Genomic DNA, 19338 nt, shown 5'->3' with positions numbered 1-19338 from the left:
TCAGTACACCGTTTTTTTTGTAAAATTTTCTCATTCACATAGCACCCCTGCATCCTTTTCAGTGTTAAGCTGCACCCAGTCTACATTGTAGCGACAATGCAGTGTAATTATACCTTCTATCCATTAAAGTGAATGGGATGAAAAGCTGTGATTACTCTGTATTGCCGCTACAATCTAGATGGCGTGCAGGTACACACTTAACAGGGTTAGCACTGCGGCCTCTTGGAACAGCTAATCGTCAGTGGTGCTGAAAGTTGGACCCCGCAGATCTGATATTGATGACCTATCCTCAGGATAAGTTATCAGCACATTGCACAACCAGAGGGGAATTAATGTTTGTCTATCCAACTGTGACAAGCAATGCTGCTGTCTATTGGTCCAGGACCTCAAACATAGGGACATATTTATCATTTAAGATAGAATTTGAGACAGGTCTTAATTGGGACAGGTGACCTATTTTGAGTGAGATTTACTAAGAGTCGGACCTTATTGATAACTATTGTACTTTTAAAATATAAAAATATTTATCCCATACAGTGAATGGCGTAATGGAAAAAAATAAAAATGTCCAATTCACAATTTTTTATCTCTTCATTTAACCCCCCCAAATTGAATAAATTGTGATCAAAAAGTCACACACACTCCAGAATAATATCAATAAAAAACGACAGATCATCCCGCAAAAAATAAGCCCTCACACAGCTTGGTAGACATAACTATTAAAAAGTTATGGGGGTCAGAATATGACCATGTAGAAAAATATTTCCGCTGAAAGTTTAGATTTTTTTTCCAGTATTAAAACACGAACAAAAACCTATACAAATGTATCTTTGTAATCCTACTGACCCAGAGAATGAATGGCACAGGTCAGTTTTGCTGCATAGGGAACACCATAGGAACAAAACCTGTAAGGTCTCTTGCACACGGCCGTTGTGCAGCCGTTCCGTGCATTGGGGACCGCAATTTGCGCCCCCCAATACACGGGCAACATCCGTGTGGCGGCCAGGACGGATCGAGACCCATTCAACTTAAATGGGTCCGTGATCTGTTCACGCCGTAAAAAAATAGAACATGTTTTTTTTTGCGGTGCGGAGGCACGGACAGAAACACCACCGAAGAACTCCGTAGTACTTCCGTGGAATTCCGTGCCTCCGTTCCGCACCGCAGCTCTGGATTGCGGGCCCTTTCAAATAAGTGGGAGCAAACGGCCAGTGCCCGCATATTATGGCCGTGTGCATGAGGCCTAAAACTGTGGCGGAATTGCATTTGGTACTGAGGTACCAGCCAGTACCAGAGCCCACTTCAGATTCCTATTTTAAAATGTTTTTAAATATGCAGATATAAATGCAGTAGTAATTCACAGAAGTCTCGTACATCTTCAGGCCGGACGAAGTTTGGCTCCACAGAGCCAATACATTTTAATGATGTACGGAAACAGCATTAACACCACACAACCATTTTTAGTGACTGGTCTACATAACCTACACTTTTCACCAACACATAATTTAGGAAGCGGTGGTAATCATTTACGGATTATAAGGCTGTTGAGGTACTTTTACACCAACTGTACATCTGTACATACAGTATTAAAGGAGTTGAGATGTATCTTTTTATGTATAGCAGGGAAGGAAGAATATATATATATATATATATATATATATATATATATATATATATATATATACTCGCGGTCCCAAACGTGCCTATCCTCTCCACTACTACAGCCCTGATGTGTCTGTATCCCACACATGACCACTGCCGCCAATCACTGCACTGGCCTCAGCGGTATATGGCGCAAGATTTCTGAGGGCAGTGATTGGCTACAGTGGTCACATGTGGTATGCGGGCATATCACCAACAAAGTAAAAAAAACACAAAACGGGAAGGGAACACAGTGCGACAGCACTGGAATGGAGTTTGAGGCGGTGGGCATAAGTTTTTTTTATTTATTATTATTTTAGTAGTTTCCCTGTTTTTTCAATTATTCTGTCAATTCCTTTAAGTATTGTAGGTTATTGGAATCGTCAGGTATTAGAGTCTTATAAGGGTTAAAGCAAACTCCATTGTCTTCCATACTCACTTGTCCTTCTTTACTAATCTCCCCATAATTTCTCCCGATTGGATGGATGATGGATTATATTTTGGAATTACAAGGTATAATAAAAGGTTAATCAGTAATCCAAATAATGTATGCACGTATGTATGTATATACTGATTAATGTTCACCTCAGTCATCCAAGTCGGTGGCTTGACTTTATACGGGTTATTATATCTTATTCAGGGTCACAGTTTTTATGTCACATGAACAACTGATGCTACCGTATGGGCGGTACAGGCTCAGAGTTTAGTATAGGCTACATGTCACAATTGTCCCGTGTCTTCATTAAAGGAAATTTTAAAGGGTTTTCAACAGCCCCAGAGGTTAGACCTGTACCCAATTTAAAAAATAAATAAAAAGCACACTCACCTGTTTATAGTCCCGCTGTTTCTGGACAACTATCCTACTCAAACTGTACCAGACGTGGCCTGGTCCCATGACCACTGTGTCACATGTACTAGAACGACACATCACTATTACATCTCTAGCATTGATGTGCCATTCTGGCATATAAAACCACTGAGGCCAGTGATTGGCTGCTGTGGTGATGAGACCAATCCACTTCTGGTCCGGTAGGGAACATGGCATTGGTGCATAAACAGCTGGACCGCGGATAGGTAAATGTTTTTCTTTTCTAAATTGGGCATGGTTTCCTATCATTGGGGTTGTCATCTCTTACCCCATTGAAGAACTTGAAAAAGTCTGCTCTCACTGTGTCCTTCTGCATCATGGTCCGCAATTGGGGCGAGCAGTGTTATGGCTTTTTGGGTGTATTATTAGCCAGCTATTCTGTGGTTAATACAAATAAATATATAATGGGAACACATTGAAGCCATTAAATTGTTGCTATTGTTCTCTTTGGCTGTATCCCTAATTTTATGACTGCCTTAAAAATGTTTGGTACGCATCCAGTGTCACAGCTGCCAGAACTGGCGCTGACCAAAGGCTCTGTATTTCCCACAACATTTACTGTAATATGGTTTTTTTCTGATTTTCCTAGATTATTAGGAAATGTGATCTGCGTTTGGAAAAGGTTTTGCGGAATGATAATTCAGATATTTTTGTCATTTCTAATTATACTACATACATATGAAAATGTATGCAAATCATACCCTTAGAAATTGGGGGCTCCCCATAGGCCTTGAATATTGATGTTACCGTGTCAGAGATTAACTGTTACTAAAACACAAAAGTTGAAAATAGAACAAAAACCTAGCCTCATGTGTGAACAGGTGTAATGAATGGGCAGCAAATAACCACAAAGCCATGAAAAATGCATCTCCTTCACATTTTTCAGTTCTGCCCCTGAACCGTGCAGCCCTATGCAGGAGCCCAAATTGCCCAACTTTGTTATACTGGTTTCTTTTGTAAAACGAATAGAAGACAGATGTTTATGTGGACAGTCAGTGAGAGAAATGACCTTTCTGACTGACGGAAACCTTTTCCATCTATCGGACATCTAATAGATATTCCTCTCTAGTGATATATGCTGCATGTTATATGCTAAAGATTGATATAGAGAGGAGGACAGTGTGAAATGGTATTTATGTGGTTGGTGTGATTAATATGATTCTGTGATCCAGACACTGGTAAATGTCATGATTTCAATAAAAATGGCCTGACTTGCAGAGGGAATTAGAGGCAAAACACTCATCTTCTCACTCCTTAGCCTACTCACACTCACGTTTGGTGTGGATCCATCATGGATCTGCACAGACGGATCCGTTCATATAATACAAACGTCTGCATCCGTTCAGAACGGATCCGTTTGTATTATCTTTAACATAGACAAGACGGATCCGTCTTGAACGTCATTGAAAGTCAATGGAGGACGGATCAGTTTTCTATTGTGCCAGATTGTGTCATAGAAAACCAGCCCCATTGACTTAGGCCTCTTTCACACTTGCGTTGTCCGGATCCGGCGTGTACTCCACTTGCCGGAATTACACTCCGGATCCGGAAAAACGCAAGTGTACTGAAAGCACGGAACCGTCTTCCAAATGCTTTCAGTGTTACTATGGCACCCAGGACGCTATTAAAGTCCTGGTTGCCATAGTAGGAGCGGGGAGCGGGGGAGCGGTATACTTACAGTCCGTGCGGCTCCCGGGGCGCTCCAGAATGACGTCAGAGCGCCCCATGCGCATGGATGACGTGATCCATGCGATCACGTGATCCATGCGCTTGGGGCGCCCTGACGTCACTCTGGAGCGCCCGGGGAGCCGCACGGACGGTAAGTATACTGCTCCCCAGCTCCCCGCTACACTTACCATGGCTGTCAGGACTTTAGCGTCCCGGCAGCCATGGTAACCACTCTGAAAAAGCTAAATGTCGGCTCCGGCAATGCGCCGAAACGACGTTTAGCTTAAGGCCGGATCCGGATCAATGCCTTCCAATGGGCATTAATTCCAGATCCGGCCTTGCGGCAAGTGTTCCGGATTTTTGGCCGGAGCAAAAAGCGCAGCATGCTGCGGTATTTTCTCCGGCCAACAAACGTTCCGTACCGGAACTGAAGACATCCTGATGCATCCTGAACGGATTACTCTCCATTCAGAATGCATTAGGATAATCCTGATCAGGATTCTTCCGGCATAGAGCCCCGACGACGGAACTCTATGCCGGAAGACAATAACGCAAGTGTGAAAGAGCCCTTACATTGTGTGTCAGGACGGATCCGTTTGGCTCAGTTTCATCAGATGGACACCAAAACGCTGCAGGCAGATGTCCGCCTCCAGAGCGGAATGGAGACTGATCGGAGGCAAACTGCTGCATTCTGAGCGGATCCTTTTCCATTCAGAATGCATTAGGGCAAAACTGATCCGTTTTGGACCGCTTGTGAGAGCCCTGAACGGATCTCCTAAACGGAAAGCCAAAACGCCAGTGTGAAAGTAGACTTTTCTTGAAAAAAAAAAACCACATGTGACAATAAGAGATCAAGTATGTTTTGACTGATGGCGGGATTGAGTACTTGCACAGTATTCTCCGTAGATTCTCCGTAGCCGATTCTCTAAAAAAAATCCAGAACAGAATAGCAAAGCATACTGCTTTCTTGGCAGGTAAAATACCAGATCACATTATAATCAGTGTGGTCCATCAAGTTCATTTCTGTCATTCAATGGAAATGATGCTTCCATTAATTGAATTGCTCTCCTGCAGTAATGGACAGTTGGACAGTGGATTATGTCTGTCCATTTGATTTTATGACCAAGAAGGTGACATCCAAAAAAATAAGAAACTCCCCTCTGAGTGGTCTTCAACTAACTTTCTGGCTCTCGTGTGGTTAGTGAGGTTTGGAAAGTCAAATTCTGTGACCATGATGGACATTTTTTGTGAAAGTTTTGGTACATGAGACCTCAAATTTTGGGGCTTTGGAGGTCACGAAATATGAGGTGAGCACTAAAACTGAAATTGCAGTTCCTGATATCCTGACACAATGATTTAAAGACAGAAGAAATATTAGTAATCATGTCTATGAATATGACTGTACTGGGAACTTCAGTCCTACTTATCCTAATTTCATATTTCACTTGTGGGACAACCCAGGAGCCGGAATAGATCTATTTCATGGTAAATGAATTCCTGTAGTGCTACTACATATAGCTGTAGAATTTTATGGTGCATGTAATAGTTTGAGCAGCTATACGTCTCCAATAAAAACTGCAGGGAGGCTTTACTTGGCATGTTATATCCAAATGTGAGTAGTCAAGTCTTATGTTGCAATGGTTGCTTTTCAATTCGTCTGTTCATCAACCATGCTTCCTGGCACTTTTTCTGTGTTTCCGTGGTCAAAGGATCTTGTGCGTGGAGTGATAATGATGTGATGTCTGGTACGACTAAGAGACAGTCTTGACAAATAATTTTCTTTCTGGAATGGATAAATATATGTCAAAGAGTGAGCAAATGAAATGGATACATATATTTCACAATTTGTTCTACACGATATTATTAGGCTACATTCACACAACATTTTTAACAGCCATCTCACGGCCATTTTCAGAACCATTGGAATCAATGGAACTATTCACATGGTCATTTTTTTAATGGCCAGTGAATAGCAGCCATCAGAAAATAGGACATGTAGGAGTGCACCTGTCTAATGGCCGCTAAAAATAATTATACTAGTAACAAATGGCCCTTTAGGGGTTAAAAAAAAACAAAAAAACTCATCCACTTGCATGCGGAGGGACACTCGCTCCTCACAGAAGGACCTGACGCTTCCAGTGTGGTGACGACATCACGGGTCCCCTTCACTGGATGCAGCAGGACCATGAGTGTCCCCTTCACTGGATACAACAGGACCATGAGTGTCCTCTTCACTGGATACAACAGGACCATGAGTGTCCCCTTCACTGGATACAACAGGACCATGAGTGTCCCCTTCACTGGATACAACAGGACCATGAGTGTCCCCTTCACTGGATACAACCAGACCCTGAGTGTCCCCTTCACTGGATACAACCGGACCCTGAGTGTCCCCTTCACTGGATACAACAGGACCATGAGTGTCCTCTTCACTGGATACATCAGGACCATGAGTGTCCCCTTCACTGGATACAACAGGACCATGAGTGTCCCTTTCACTGGATACATCAGGACCATGAGTGTCCTCTTCACTGGATACAACAGGACCCTGAGTGTCCCCTTCACTGGATACAACAGGACCCTGAGTGTCCCCTTCACTGGATACAACAGGACCCTGAGTGTCCCCTTCACTGGATACAACAGGACCATGAGTGTCCCCTTAACTGGATACAGCAGGACCATGAGTGTCCCCTTCACTGGATACAACAGGTCCATGAGTGTCCCCTTCACTGGATACAGCAGGACCATGAGTGTCCCCTTCACTGGATACAGCAGGACCATGAGTGTCCCCTTCACTGGATACAGCAGGACCATGAGTGTCCCCTTCACTGGATATAGCAGGAACATGAGTGTCCCCTTCACTGGATACAGCAGGACCATGAGTGTCCCCTTCACTGGATACAGCAGGACCTGCAATACATCATCACGCTGGGAGGGCATAAGGGCATAACTACATTTATGGATTCATAAATGGCCATTTTTTTTCATTGTCATGTGAATGTAGCCTAAGTATCATTATAATTATCATCATAACAACTACAATCTGAATTCTGTGTTTCTGTTCTGTCATAGCAGCAGAAAAAGTAGTTCAAACTGTGACAGATCTGCCACATGATGGACACCAACAGTTTACAATGGACCCAAGTGACTTGTAATGGGGTCTGTTGGGTTCTGTTATAGTATCATAAAAAAAAAAAATAGCACTACATGCAACACTTTTTTGTCAAATATGCCAGAACCTGCAACGGAGCCTTTAATGCAGATGTGAACAATTTCAACAACTGTGTAATTTTTCTGTTGTTCAGTTATTGCTATACAAGTCTTCTACTTGATTTGTGCTATAAATCATTTTTCTAAGGTCATAAGGTATTATCTATGTTGCCTGTTATAGGCCTAAATTGTATGTCTGTGTAAGGCCTGATACACATGGCTGTATTTGTTGTCCACATCCGCTCATTGTTTGCGGATCAGATGCAGACCGATTCATTTCAATGGGGGCCACAAAAAATGTGGACAGAATACCATATACTGTCTGCATCTGTTATTCCGTTCTGCCAGCCTGAAATTTTTTTAACATGTTCTACCATTGTTTGGACACAAATAGGATATTTCTAATAAAGAGAAAAAAACTGTGGTATGCACACGGCCGGTATCTGTGTTTTGTGGATCTGTGGTTTATGGACCTCGAAACACATATGGTCGTGTGTATGAGGCCTTATATTGACGAAAATAAATAGTGCCTTGTTCCGTCTAATAATGTAGGTATTGTCACCAGGAAACATTGCTTTGGGGATACTGTATGGTGGCACATGGAGTTCATACCAGCCTGTAATACAGACTCATAGTGTAAGCCACTGTACAGGGAATAGTCATGAGCAATGAAGGTTCCTTACTTGTGGGGTACCATCTCTCCTTGGGGAGAGAGTGCCTTAATTGGCATGAGGAGACAAATAGGCCATACTTGATACTACCCCCCTAACCCTGACAGGCTTCTCACCCAGTTAAGCCAGTACTCTGCTCTGCACTGATGAGGGGCAATCCCCCTGAAACAGCTGTCTGCAGATGAGGTGCTGGCTTATTTAGTATCCGAGTCATGTCTCAAGGCCTATTTAAAGGGTCAAGAATTGACTTATAGGATAGCTGCCCTACATGTGGTGGCATCTGAGGCAGAGCTTGTTAAGAGCTCTTTTGCATCCCTTTCTTCTTAGGGCGTTATTACACGAGCGATCACGATTGTAATTAATGCTTGCACTTTTCCACTAAGATCTGGTTGCACCTCGACTTTTGCAAACGGGTAATTAGCAGTAAAGTGAGTGCAATACTACACTGCCAACACTCTTGAAATTGCACAGTCCAACTTTTTTTTTTGCCATTCTTAATTATTATTACCTGGAAATAGAAGAGAGTGGAATATACAGTACTTTGTTTGTGTTGTGCTGTGTTGTGCAAGTTTGTATGGGCTTTTACATATTTGTCTGCGTCTGAATTTTTCTTTCTTTCCTCCGAATAGGATTATTATTTGTGATTTCCTGCAACAAATTTGCCACATGAGATGCCATTCTTGGAGGACTTGCAGACTTGGAGAATTAAGGGAGGTTGCAGAACAGCACTGCCACAACCAGGATAATGCCAGAACAACATGCTCTGCAACCTTCCCTGTTATCAGAAACATTTAATGTCCCCATAGATGGAGGGGTGGGGTAAGCTGTTTTGTTGCTCAAAAGGGTTATTTTAAAATGTGCTCCATCACCCTCGTTTTTTTCAGTCTTCAGATGGACAGCTATATTTTATTGTCCACTAAGGCTGCTTTCACACAGTGTTTGGTAAGTGATCAGTGATTTCCATCAGTCAAAGCCAGGGGTGGAGGCTACATGGAGATAAGGTACTGTATAATTGAAAGATCTGCACCTGTTCTGTATTATTAACCTAAAACTGGTTTTGGCTCACAATCACTGATGGAAATCACTGACCGAGCACTGACTATACCTGACTGTGTGAAATCGACCTAATGCATACATCTCAACCAAACATTATTATTCGTATGTATATAGGAAAACACTGGTACAAAATGTAAAGGCAGTATGTTGCTTTCTTAAAAAATAAAAAATAAAATCTATAGCTTGCACCCACTCTCAGTCACCCCTAGTTGACCACCTATAACCATATCCACCTAGGGGTTCAAAAACCAGCTGCATTTTGTGTTGTGTGCCACCTATACCCTAGGTAAACCCTATCCAAATGGCTTGCACCCTCCTATGGTACAGGGTTCATTCACACGACTTTGCATAACATTGTGACGCTTGTTTAAAAAGCTAACCTACAACAATATATTCGGTAATTGCATACATGTGCTAGGGCCAGAATGGGTAAAAAAAATTAATCATATTACCCCCATTGATCTGCTACCATTCTACGACTGCTTTGTTCCCTGCTGCTCATGAGTTCCTGTTTCTGGCTCAAGACACAGGAAATGACTGCTTAGCCAATCACTGGCAGCAATGACCCACCTCAGCCGGTGACTGGCTGAGCAGTCATTTTTATAGCATTTTCCTGTGTATGTAGCCAGGACCACAAAGTAGAGACCAGTGGGGACTGGGACAGCGTTGGAATGGCAGGTGATAAGTGAGAGGTAAGTTGGTCTTATTTTTTTATTTTCATCCATTCTGGTCCTTTAAAAAAAAAAAGTACCCCAATGGAACATCCCTTTAAATTTAATGGATGCCTGCATTCTGGTGATTACTTTATGGGGCAGTGATAAGCAATTCAAATTGCCCACAAATCAGTGCACTTATTATCAGAATATCCCCGCTGGTGAAGTGAGTGATTCTATTAATAACAATTAGAATGGATTCACCACGATTTACAGTAGGATTCATATTTTGAAGAAATAAGAAAATATTAGGGTATGCTTAGTGTCCATCTCCCTGATACAATATTTAGGTTTGTCAAGGGTAAACCTAATGTTAAAACTTTTCCCCAGAAATAACATTGTTAACATATTCTTCTCATAACTTTATGAAGTTATTTTTGCTGGGTAATAATTAATAACTGTGCCCCCCCCCCCCCCACACACACACACAAAAGTTCGGGGAGCAGTGAATACAGCACTCCTTGTGCTGGCTGTACTCACCGATCCATGGTCTTCTGCCGACTGCCGCACGCTGTGCTGTGACCTGCACACAGCGTGAGGATGTAGGTGTGCTCTGTGACCTCATGCTGTGAGATGTTGGGTCACAGCACAGCAAGAAGAGCACTAGATTTCCTGAGAGCAGGAGAGGGGAGTTGATTTTTTTTAAATGTTTGATTAACATTGGGGGATCTGATTAACTTTGGGGTTCTGAGCTGAGGTCTAATTAACATTGGGGGTCTGATCTGAGGTCTGAATAATATTGGGGGTCTGAGCTGAGGTCTGATTAACCTTGGGGGTCTGATTGGGAGTCTGATCTGAGGTCTGATTAACATTGGGGGTCTGATCTGAGGTCTTATTAACATTCAGGTCTGATTGGGGGTCTAAGCTGATGTCTGATTAACTTAGGGGCTCTGATTGGGAGTCTTTTGAGGTCTGATTAACATTAGGGTCTGATATGAGGTCGGATTAACATTGGGGGTCTGATCTGAAGTTTGATTAACATTGGGGTTCTCGGTTTCTGAGTTGAAGTCTAATTAACATTGGGGTCTGATCTGAGGTCTGATTAAGATTAGGGGTCTGATCTGAAGTCTGATTATTAACATTTAGAGTCTAATCTGAGGTCTGATAAAAAATTTGGTGCATTTTATAATTAACTATCCACAGTAAACACAAATAGTGTACTTTAGCCAATGAGCTCACTCAGTGTAAAAATAGAGCACATGCATCTGTGAATTTGGTGAAAGTAGAAAATATTAGCTTAGATACACGCACACACACACACACATATACACACACACACACACACACACACACACAGAGTTTTGGTGCAATTTATTTTTAGTCAAAACCAGAAGTGAATCAGAAAGGAAAGTGAAAAATGAAGACTTATGCTTCTACTTTTATGTTTGTATTCTCTCCTGGCTTTGGTTATATTAGTGATGCCAACCACCACAGCAAAAATGTTGCACAAACAGGGCTGCATAATAGATAGGGAAAATGAAGACCTGGTGGCTCTAACAGCTTGGAATCATTAAAGGGAACCTGTCACATTGAACATGTCTGAGCTGAAGATAGCATATTATAGAACAGGAGGAGCTGAGCAGAATGATATAAAGTTTTTATGGAAAACGAATCAGTGTAACATTTAATTTCCTGATCATTTTGGGCTTTGAAGTCAAACAGGCGGTCCTATCAGTGACTGACAGCCATCTCTGTATACACGGACATAGAGGGAAGGTCCTATCAGTGACTGACAGCTATCTCTGTATACACAGTCATAGAGGGCAGGTCCTATCAGTGACTGACAGCTATCTCTCTATACACAGTCATAGAGGGAAGGTCCTATCAGTGACTGACAGCTATCTCTGTATACACAGTCATAGAGGGAAGGTCCTATCAGTGACTGACAGCTATCTCTGTATACACAGTCATAGAGGGAAGGTCCTATCAGTGACTGACAGCTATCTCTGTATACACAGTCATAGAGGGAAGGTCTTATCAGTGACTGACAGCTATCTCTGTATACACAGTCATAGAGGGAAGGTCCTATCAGTGACTGACAGCTATCTCTGTATACACAGTCATAGAGGGAAGGTCCTATCAGTGACTGACAGCTATCTCTGTATACACAGTCATAGAGGGAAGGTCCTATCAGTGACTGACAGCTATCTCTGTATACACAGTCATAGAGGGAAGGTCCTATCAGTGACTGACAGCTATCTCTGTATACACAGTCATAGAGGGAAGGTCCTATCAGTGACTGACAGCTATCTCTGTATACACAGTCATAGAGGGCAGGTCCTATCAGTGACTGACAGCCATCTCTGTATACACAGTCATAGAGGGAAGGTCCTATCAGTGACTGACAGCTATCTCTCTATACACAGTCATAGAGGGCAGGCTGTCAATCACTTATAGGACCAACTCCTTGACTGCAAAGCCTAAATTATGTTTTACTGAATCTCCAAAACTATATATTAATCTTCTCAGCTTTTCCAGCTTTATAACATGCTTCCTGCAGATTATTTAGCATTTTCATGCTGACAGGTTCCCTTTAAACACTGTTTTGAACAATGAAATATTACCAAGCATGTTATTGACTTACAATGTTATACTTTTTGAACAATTACTTTAATTTTATTCTAATAACTTTAGGCTGTAACCAACACCAAGAGTTTGTCCTTGCCTTGGCCACTTTCAGTTAGGGACATGATATATACTGTCCCGGAGACCGATATTCTGGCCGGAGACCTCTGCCAACATTGGTCCAGCACTATACTGCTTTTATCATTCTACTATGTGTGCCTGGCCTGACCTGGCATTGGATAACCAGCAGTATTACAGGCGTTTTGTTATTTGGTGCTGGCTTGTGTCGAATTTAGGTCTTATTAACACCAAGTCTGGGCCCTACTTCAAAAAGGTAGGCGGAAAGAAAGCTATAAAATGTATGCCAAAAGGGTAATCTTTGTGGTATGTGCCTGCTCTGTATTAAACTTATGGATACTGCAAAATGTATGTCTTCATAGTTTTTGGTCTAATGTGATGACCACTTGTGATGTGGAATTAATTGGAAAAACACCGCTAACTGATAACCTGTGACCTATGGACCAAGTTTAATGTAGAGGACTGATGCTATATAAATGTGGCAGGCATGCTTATGCCAGATATACCAAATCTGCTCTTTTTTTGGAAATCTTGTATGATATTTTACTGGGTCCTTGCTCCAGTGTTAGTCAGGTGTCTCCTTGCATCTGCAGCGCTGTGCATAGTCCAGCGTATATCCCCCAGAGAGTGAAGTGCTGTTACGTGCGCACATGTATGGCAGAGCTGGTGCCTCATCTAGTGACCGGCCTCTCTGTCTGTGCTGGGATCCCACTGCAGCCTTTAAATATGCTGGTTATTTTTATCCTCCTACGTAGTGGCTAGAAAGACCGCCCCAGCAGCAGCCGCAGCCAAACAATGTTTCTCTTCAGTCGGGAGGGGAAATGGAAACAGTCCAGTCACGTGGTCCTCAAATCAATGAAAAAAATGGAAAAATCCCCTTCTCACTTTTTTTTTTACTTTTTGTGTCGTAAGAGTCTGCTGTCCAGCTGAACAGTGCAGTATTAAAACATGACGGAGGAGGGAGAGAGGGTGGGAAGCAGCTTGACTGGAATCAGTACCAAAAACGACATGAGGTGAAAAAGAGGGAAAAAAAAGTAAACATAAGATTGTAGCAAATCAGCAGCAGCGTTCAGAGTATTAAGGAAATGAGAGGCTTGTACAGACCATCAGCCCATGAGAAGTGGGGTGATGTCAGCTGTCTCTCCAGGATTAGCAACCCTTAAAAGCTGCTCATGTCCCAGAGAAGCAGAGTGTGGCGAGAGCTAGGCTAAACTCTTCATGCTTCACTTCCAGAAGATGTTTCTATACTTATTATTGACGGTCTCACTTTGTTCAGGTTCCTTTTCTTGAATATATATATGTATGGCAGTGGAGCTGGCAGAGATGCATGTTGGTGCCTTTATGATGGTGTATCCCACGCAGGGAAAGTTGGGTGAGAAAGAAAAGCCTGGGAAATGTCTGGGAAAATTGGGGTTTCCCTCTGTTAATCAGGCAACTGGGCTGCTAATGAGGCTTAATTATCTGCCAGCTGAAGTGCTCAGGTAAATGTGCTAAGGCTCTTGTGATGGCTGACCTCCAGCTGTGGTAAAACTACGACTCCCAAGATGTACATTGGCTTGGCTGTTCTCAGAACTCCTTAGAAATGAATGGAGCATGCTGGGAGTCATAGTTTCACCACAGCTGGAGTGCCAGAGGTTATCCATCACAGTAGCTAAGCTCTTCCAACAGGGCTCACAGTCTGGGGAAGACACAGGCAGTGCCAAGGCCTGCAGGAGCAGTAGCAGCTACTAGCAGGACCTTTGACAAGATGTATGTTATGAACTGTGACTTGTTTTTGGGGAACTGGGTGGTAGATCCAGGTCCTGTTAGCATCGGACAACTACTGAGTAGTTAGTGGCCAGGAGGCCTAGGATTAGTTGTGTATCCTGTGTGCACTGATTACTGTAGATAGTACACTGTCTTTCTGTGACAATAGGTAATAAAGCTACTTGTGGCTAGTTTGCACTCAAATCTATGGTGTCGGAGGGGATTATTGCGTGTGCCAGCCATCTAAAGTGAGAACACAGCGATCCCAGAGAACTAAGCAACCCCCAAGTTTCTTAAAATATACATACAGTATAGGGAATGTATGCATAAACCAGTATACTGTCTACGAAGCAATCAACATTTGCTTCGTTGATCTATTCTTAGAATGAACCATGGTTAGACGGAGCAATATTGTTGTCACGAATCAGCAGGTGTGAACCCACTATGCCACGAGTCCCACTTCCTCTAAGTGAGTTGTCTCAACCCCTCAATTCTTCTTAGTACCCCTGATGGTGGGGATAGACTTTCCCGAGGGAAACACCAGGTCGCTACCTCGAGGAGGATAGGCACACGAGGCAGCTGGTCCCAGTGGATCAGGAGGTACCGGAGAAAGGTACCAGAAGTACAGGCAATGTCAGCAGGCGGGGTCGTTACCAGGAGCAACAGTGCAGGACCGAAGGATGAGGCAGAAGTGAAGTAAGACAGGCAAAAGGTCAGGGCAGGAGGCACAAGTCAGGCAATCCAGGTCGCCTACAGGAGAGTCAAGGCAAACAGGCAGAGATCAGATGGGTAGCAGAATCCAGGAACACAAGTACGAGTCAGGAACATAGGAACACAAGTGGTTATCAGGAACCTTAGCAGGACACAAGGACCTTGACGCTGAGGCATCTGTGAAGGGGGCTGAGCCACTTATATATGCACAGGAGGGCTAGGATAAGTCAGCGAGGTCACAAAGCCCAGGAAGTGACGCGCGCCGGCCCTTAAGGAGGTGCAGCAGGAAAAAACTGCGAGCATGCTGTGGCCAGGGCTGAGAGCAAACTGTGGAGCGGATCCAGAACAACAGCACCCACACAGACAGAGCCCAGGACTGCAGCGGTGAAATGGGAAGCATCGGCCGCAGATCACCGTTGAACATGGCGCCCGAACCGTACTATATAGTAAAATTAGGCATTGCTCCCATATCATTGCAGGTAGGAGCTGTGTGGAAGTCCATGCTTGTCGCTTTCTTTGAACTTGGGATTTTATGTAGTTTAAGGGGAAAATGCTTTTTTTAAGGGATTGCTGTTTATGCATTTACAGCATTGAGATTTTCCAAAGATGAAACTAGAATTGAAGTCAGTTATACCCCCAATTCAGCTAAGTGTTGGGTTAGAAAAAAATTAACATATAGCGGCTAAAAGGAAGTTAATGAATAAGGTATTTTTACTGTGTTTCAAGAGAAATATTTACTGGTGATAACATAATTTCCTACAACAATATTACCTACGTTTATTATTCACAGAGCTATTTCTTTATGATCTTCAAAGTAAACAATTTTTGCAAGCAAAGCAAACCTTTTTTCTGTAAAAAAAAACCCAGTAAGCTATAAAACTAGTGTGAAACTTTACCACTTTGACTATATCACTTATTTCTGACAAAACTAGCTAAAGGAAGGATAAGATGGATAACTGCACATATGGACTCTTGTGGTTATATTTCTCTGATGTGGGAAAATGATTCTTTAAAGAAAATCACCACTTCTGCACAACATATTTCCAAGCTTCTCCAGTGCGAATTCTACATCTTCATTTACATTTGTCTATGCTTTGCTTTACTTGTACTGATGATGTTTTATTCACAGCTGGAATAAAAAATAGGCAAAATTGGCAGGTGCCTGAGGCACCACTTAGATGAAAGGGGTGTAAATTATGGATAAATAAAAATATTCTTTGAACAACCGACTGAATGCTATGTCAGAGATGATAATATGTACGTGCTAGGGTCTAGTGAGCACTCTCGTTTAGTGCATTGGTGATGGAATGGCACAAAAGATATATAGTGCATCTGGAAAGTCTTCAGAAGCTTTAACTTTTTTTTACATTTTGTTATGTTGCAGTCTTGTAGTAAAATAAAAATAAAAAAAATACAAAATTTTCCCCATCATTCTGCATTCAATACTCTATAATGACAAAGTGAAAACCAAAGGGAAAAATTATCAAATTGGTGTAAAGTAGAACTGGCTTAGTTGCCCATAGCAACCAATCACGTTCTAAGTTTCATTTTCCACAGCTCCTTTTGGAAATAAAAGGTGTAATCTGATTGGTTGCTATGGGCAACTAAGCCACTTCTAATGTATGCCAGTTTGATAAATCTCCCCCAGAATATCCGAAATCTTTACTAATGTATGTAAAAGGAAAAGCTACAATCTTGTAATGACATAAGTATTCAGAACCTTTACTCAATATTTAATCACCTTTGGCAGTGATTACAGTCTCTAGTCTAGGGATAAGGGATAACTTCTAAACTTGGCACAACCCACTTAAGATGATAGCAGCCATTTTGCTGTATATATTTTTGTTCCCCTTTAGATTAACTTACTCTGATTTCATCCATTGACTTTTAATGTAGTGTTTTATCTGGTATGTGCAGCAATTTACTTCATATGTTTCTTCCAGTTCTCTTGGTAAACAAGCACTTGAGTGACTGTCTTCATTTTGATGGGTAATTATTTCAACCTGTATATGTGCACCAGACACACGAAAACATAAATTCTGTCAAATGTAAGATGTGGCAAATCTATGGAGACAGAATGCTAATCGTCAAAACGTGCCATGTAAAAACATTTAGAGCGACCTTCCAGTTCAAGAAATAAAATTCCCATTGAATAAAACACTTAACCTGGTGCCCTTTGTTTGATTTTTTTCAGCTGCCGTTCCACTTCTGTCGTCCAAAATGGCTGCACCACTTGTCATGCCACCTTGATGCATACTATGCATTTGGTAGTCCAAGGCACCTTCTGCTTCTCACAGATTGGCCAGCACTGCTCACGTGAGAATTGCTGGCCAATCCAAAAGCAGGGCTGGAAAAACAGGTAGTCTGAGAAGTGATGTGGCCATGTTGGATGACAGAAGAAGAGCCTGGAAAGTGGTGAATCTGCAGCTGAAAGGATGAAAAGGAGGTCACCAAGTAAGTGTTCCGCTTGTTCCCCAGTTAATGTGAATTATTTTCTTGAACTGGAGGGTCACTTTAACAATGGTTTTGGCTGATGGGCTGTGGGTTTATTTGTTTCTGTTTTTATGGGTTGTTCATGCTGTAGTTGAAAACATTGTACACAATATGGCAATGTGTGATTAGAATGAGTATATCTGACATCCTTTCCCCGTGCTGTCAAATGCTATCTCGCCCCGTGGAACTGTTTCTATTTTTCTTGGAGTGTTCATAAGATTAGAGCCACAATAAAAATCTCAAGTTGCGTCAGGATTTTCAGAGGGTCCCTATTGGCTGGAAAACCCCACTCCCTCTCAGCAGAGTCAATTAAAGCAATACACTTGCATGCGTAGCTTGGAGCTGGAATTTGGCAGCCATCCTGCCTCGGCAATGTGTTTTCCAGCAATAACACAGATCCTTTCAAAACAATTGTATTCTGCTACACGGTAACATTTTTTTCATTGTGTTGCAGGGTCATTATCTAATATTTATTTGGATAAATAAAACATTTATTTAAAACTTCAAAGTCACTATAATTATCTGGAATATAATTATACTAAAACATGATGGACCTTATGTATTCCTGCCAGCATAATCTGTTCAGTCCTGGATTAGATGGTTTTTAAAGTGCATTCTCCTTAGTAACCAAGCTCATTTTTCTTAACTATATGGTCGTTGTTTAATGAGTCAAAAATAATAACAAGAGTATCCTCAGATGTCTTCTTCATAATCCATTATGGCCAGGTTCCTTCTCCTTTTTTAATGCAGGTTTCAAATGTTCTTATTTAGGAAAAAGCAGGAAAGGATCCCACAGAGGGAAGAGAGATAAAAGTTTATACGTGATTTATCATTCTTTCTTTATCTGGATCCAAACTCACATTTCCTTATCTAAATTCACAAAACTGTGTCATATGTAATTTCTAATATAAAGCAGGGCAGACCAACCATTCAGGCAGTAGGATACTACACAAAAGCCCATTGCCAGACCTAAAAGCCTACTCAAATGCATTGCCCCATAAGGGGCCCGTGATTATTCTACAGGGGCTTAGACACAGAAAAAATAAAAAAATACTTCAAGTAGGTTTCACAGTAAAGTATAGTGTGTGACTCTAGATTTACAGAATTGCATCAACAATTTCATAAGTAATGTAAGAAGGCACAAGGGACCATCGGACCATGGGAGATATGTGTCACCGAGGTTCCTGGCCTCTATGAAGTAAGAGCCAATATTGCATGTGTCAGCAGCAGCAGCAGCTGGTTGATACTTTGGTAGTTAGCATAGCTGTGGAAAGCTAATCCAGGACGGCTCTTACTGGGGGGGAATAGTTATACAGGGAGTGCAGAATTATTAGGCAAATGAGTATTTTGACCACATCATCCTCTTTATGCATGTTGTCTTACTCCAAGCTGTATAGGCTCGAAAGCCTACTACCAATTAAGCATATTAGGTGATGTGCATCTCTGTAATGAGAAGGGGTGTGGTCTAATGACATCAACACCCTATATTAGGTGTGCATAATTATTAGGCAACTTCCTTTCCTTTGGCAAAATGGGTCAAAAGAAGGACTTGACAGGCTCAGAAAAGTCAAAAATAGTGAGATATCTTGCAGAGGGATGCAGCACTCTTAAAATTGCAAAGCTTCTAAAGCGTGATCATCGAACAATCAAGCGTTTCATTCAAAATAGTCAACAGGGTCGCAAGAAGCGTGTGGAAAAACCAAGGCGCAAAATAACTGCCCATGAACTGAGAAAAGTCAAGCGTGCAGCTGCCAAGATGCCACTTGCCACCAGTTTGGCCATATTTCAGAGCTGCAACATCACTGGAGTGCCCAAAAGCACAAGGTGTGCAATACTCAGAGACATGGCCAAGGTAAGAAAGGCTGAAAGACGACCACCACTGAACAAGACACACAAGCTGAAACGTCAAGACTGGGCC

This window comes from Bufo bufo, chromosome 2 (genome assembly GCF_905171765.1).
Source record: "Bufo bufo chromosome 2, aBufBuf1.1, whole genome shotgun sequence".
NCBI lineage: Eukaryota > Metazoa > Chordata > Amphibia > Anura > Bufonidae > Bufo > Bufo bufo.
This window is presented reverse-complemented; position numbering follows the sequence as displayed.